The sequence below is a fragment of the Clupea harengus genome, chromosome 3, assembly GCF_900700415.2.
Source record: "Clupea harengus chromosome 3, Ch_v2.0.2, whole genome shotgun sequence".
NCBI classification, from domain to species: Eukaryota; Metazoa; Chordata; class Actinopteri; order Clupeiformes; family Clupeidae; genus Clupea; species Clupea harengus.
The window spans coordinates 22,380,958-22,385,479 of record NC_045154.1 but is presented as its reverse complement, the minus strand read 5'-3'; positions in this window follow the sequence as shown (position 1 = coordinate 22,385,479).

Below are 4,522 nucleotides of genomic sequence, written 5' to 3'. Positions count from 1 at the left end.
TAATTCACAGATCACATTAAAGGACATAAACATGACAAAGAAGATCAGTATGACAGGAAAGATTATGAATTTAAGACTATGAATTTTTCATAGTCAGAAACATAATATGCATTTTTATCGTTTTTTGTTTTATAGTTGTCTTAATAAATAAACACATAAAAATAGTGTCATATCCATATTTGAGATTTGAGACATGTTAAGATTCATATTTAATACAGAACCCTTTAGAAAATGGCCAGGTTCACATTCAGATCTTCCCCCAAGAAGAAATGCCATCGTTCATATCTCTCAGGTCATAAGTCTTTTTCTCAGTTATCTGAAACAAGTAGTCCATCCAAGACGTGACCCACTTAAATATAGACCAAAAAAAAAATCCTCACCATGCTGACTAAGGTCTGATAAGAGTTGTGTCTGCCAACTCTCTCCTTTGCTAGAGACTGCCGACTCTCTCTTTCACTAGAGACTGTCGTCCCAGTCCTCCTTCCTCAGGCTTGTCTGTGATGTATGTCTTCATCTGACTACCTTAGCAAAAAGCTCTGCATTAACATCTCAAAATATGTTCTTCTCCACGGCATAAAGTATATTACTGTACAGATGCCATATTAACACAGACGTATTATGGGGATTGCCCTCTGTAAAAGGGTTATGACGCCCAATGGGGTTTCAGTGGGAAAGCTTCTTTTGGAAATGCTGAGGACGGAATCTGTGGGCTAACTCTGGAGTCATGGGGCTAAATCGCTAGAGTTCATGTATGGAGCGCTAACAATTGCACTGTTTATGTAAGCAAGTACAAGGGATTCATTATTGCTTATTGCAAAATGTATTATCATCTGAGGTCCTTATCAACAGATGTGTATTTAAGGGACTTGTGCTGTTACAGATGGTGTCTCAGAGGTATCTGCTGAAGATGAGCTGTTGCTATTTTTCTTCTTAAGAGTGGTGCCATCCACAGTTTTAACTCTTTTTCTTTCTTTATTAATCTTCTTGTCACAGGTGGTTCAGGCCTGTACGAAAGTTTTCCGTAGCGCAGTTGCCTTTAATGATCTGTTTATGTGGCTTGTGCAGCGAATGACTGTTAGTTAGAGTATTTATTTAGAGCAGCTAATTACTTTTCACATCAATGGTGGTATTTGATCCCTCTTGACCTGATGGTGCTGTTGTCTTCCTATCAACTCCAGACCCTAGGGATTGTGAACTGATGACCTGGCAGGGTCATTATATTCGTAATCAGGTTTTAATGGTTTCGCTTTGCCACTTCCCATGTACGGCTGCAAACACACATTTTAATCTATTCTAATGTCCTCTATGGCACCATTGCTGAACAAATGACAAAATAATCACTTTGGTTGAATACAGGGTGTGGCATGCTTTTGGCATGGAGTTGCCATCTTAGTCTGCACACCATAGATGCAACATAAGATAGGTGATCTTAGGAATGTGGTTATTTGTTTGGGCCAATGAGAAAGCAATCTTAAAGCAGCCTCTTAGGGAGGTGTGAAAAATACCCTTAGGAATGTAACAATCAATCCTCTCCTGAATGTTCTTTCTTGCCAATGTTCTTTTGTAATGGGTAGCCTTTGTAAACTTAAGAGTGTGCAGTAATCACGAGTGTTGTGGGTGTAAACAGTTGTAGTGGCATAATATAAGAGTGCTGTGATTGTGTGTACAAATGTAACCAATGAGCTGTAGTGTTACCGTAGTTCACAGGTGTTTGATGTGACGTGTAGTAGGACTGCCCCATTGCCTTGTTTTCTTTCTCTCTCGGTCTGCTGTCCACTGATTGCTGTCCTCTCCCTCCGTTTTAGCTCCACCAATCCGTGAACCTCGGACGTAATTGAATGCAGTATTTAATGCAGACGGGAACTTATCCATTGAGGGGTTTTGTGAAGGGAGCACCGGAATCCACGAGCGGCCTGGTTGCATTTGAGTGGTTACATCTTTAGATGTTGGTATAAAGGAGTTTTCCTCCGTGGCGATTGCGCCTCCCAAGCCAGCTCTGCTACAGGCTTGTTTTCCGCCTGGAGAGTTTCTCCATCAGGCACGCAAGGTTCCTGTGCTTCCTCGCCTGTTTCAGGCTTCAACCTCCGTAGGTACTTGTATTTGTAACAGGGCATCGGAACCAGCCTAGCTATTGTTATTCGGGCGTCATTGACGCTGGCGGTTGCCGTGAGTAGCTTGTGTGGTTGCCAGATTTGTGACCGATAAAAAAACAATACCTGGTATTAAACTATTAAATTATTAGATTCATACCCATTAAACATAGGCTGCAATACAGTCTGCATACAAGGTATGACTATGCATGGCTATGGTCATAAAGCACAGTTTTATTCACGACATTCAAAGATATATCAAGCAATGTTTTACAGGTTGTGTTAAAAGACCAGACATTAGGCACATCCAAAAGGAAGATAAATTGATTCCTGCTGATATTTGGGAGAGCCCGTTTGTTTTTCAGATTGATGTGGTCGGCATGCTAATTTGTTTTACCGATGGGAGTAGTCGATTTGGTCAACGTGACCCACATTAGTTTGCCTGATTGAGGACCTTCTTGGGTGTCCCTCCCACAAACTCCCACTAGGAGTAATTAGATCAGGTTAAAATGCCAGAAAAAGGCTTTGCAACTAAATTATTTACATGTTGATGCAGCTACCAGTCTGAAGTAAGCACTGACACTTTTGCCAGTGTTTTCCAGTTGTTGTTTTGTTTTTTAATTCAACTTTGCTTTTAAATTGACTTATTTTGTTTATTGTCTAACAGTTATCACCTCACCCACAAAAGGCAAATATTGTAAAAGCGGGCAATCCAAAACAAAGCCAATGTTACACAGCGACTTCAGAAAGATGTGTACAAGTCACTGTTTGATGGTGGTTCTGCCCTAACAAAGCAACTGCTGCAAAATTGTGAGATATCTGCTGCTATGTATTCCTCAGGGCATACACCGGTGGGTAGACAAAGAAATGGAGAGGGTTTAATCAATGATGTTTGAGTGGGATTTGTTTACACAGCACTATGCAATTAATTGGTCTCCAGCTCGGAGACCATGTACATGGTAGTAAATATCTCAGAATTTAAAACTTTATTGGGATCATTAAAAAGATGTATTTGGAGGAGCACGGATCATTAGGAGACATTTGCTAGTCCAATTAAACTCAAATCATTGCACCAGTAAACAAGAAAGCCACCATCAGTGTCCCATTGCCACCGTCTAATGGCAAGTTGGGGACACGTTTAGATCAGAAGAACATCTCGCTAACCTTTTGTGACAAAATTATTCATAGACATTATGTGCCTTCAGGCTAATGATAGCAGTAAAGTCATTTAATCTCAGACAGCATGGATGATCCACAGCAATCAGTCGGCAGTCAGTGTGTCTCCTTGTCTCTTCTTTCCTAAAGCCCCAAAGTCTCAGGTGCTGTGTCTGATTGCAGGTAATCTCATCTATCTTGAAAAACCCTTAGCAGTAAAACAAAAGGCCGTGATCATGTGGCTTTACAGGTTTTCATGTTATAAGGGAATACACATTTCATCTGTCTCATATTTGGTCCAAAAATAGAATTATCTCAAATGAATAGTTATAAACAGAAACTAATTGATGAGAGAATATCTTAGTAAAAAACTAGATTTAATGTAATATTTTTTATGCTTTTCCAATTGTAGAGCACTCACAATTGCCTTCATGTGTGGAGTGTGCTGTATGTAGAAATATGTGGATGTGGTGGAACCTACAACTACATAATATAAAAATATACACATTCCAGTATGTCTACACACTGACCCAGTAAAATAAATATACAGTGAGGTCAGACAACCTTAAATAGACTAAGAGATCATCTTGCCCCTCAGGACCATGGACAGCCACATTTACATTGAGATGAGGCTGTACAATCCCTCAGTGATCCACAAACCCAATGTCAGTGGGTTGGGCTAAAAATAAAAGGGTTATGAGACAGTGTCTGCAGCCCAGGGTGATTGTAAAACATTCAGAGAGAGAGAGAAAGAGAGAGAGAGAGGGAAAGAGAGAGAGCTTGCCTGTTGGTGGAGGCCTGATGCTTGTAGGCATTTCATGATTATTTGTTTGTACCAAAAAAAATCATCCTTCAAATGAATAATTGCAAGGAAAATATTCTTGAAAAGGATGTCAAACCCCCGTGACTCACATGAAGCGCTGCAAGGCATAATCCATTTATTATCACGGCAAACAAGCCCATGAGGGAAGGCTAAAGGCTCCTGCCAAAATCCTGTGCCATTAGGCCTGTGAGGGCGGTGCCCTTGTGCCGAACCAGACCAACTGCTGCATTTTCAATGAAGGGCAAACATACAGCTTTAGAAGTCTTAGATAGGGAAACATCAGGTCATCGGATGGGACCATCAATGGAGAGTAGGCAAGGAGAAAGGAGAGGCAAATGCTTCTCTTGAACGACCCAACTCTCCTTAAGGAATGAGAATGTGCCAAGGCATTCTTTCAACATGTTGCCATGGGGAGGGTTGTAACCAGAGACTCATTACCGGTCCTACAACAACA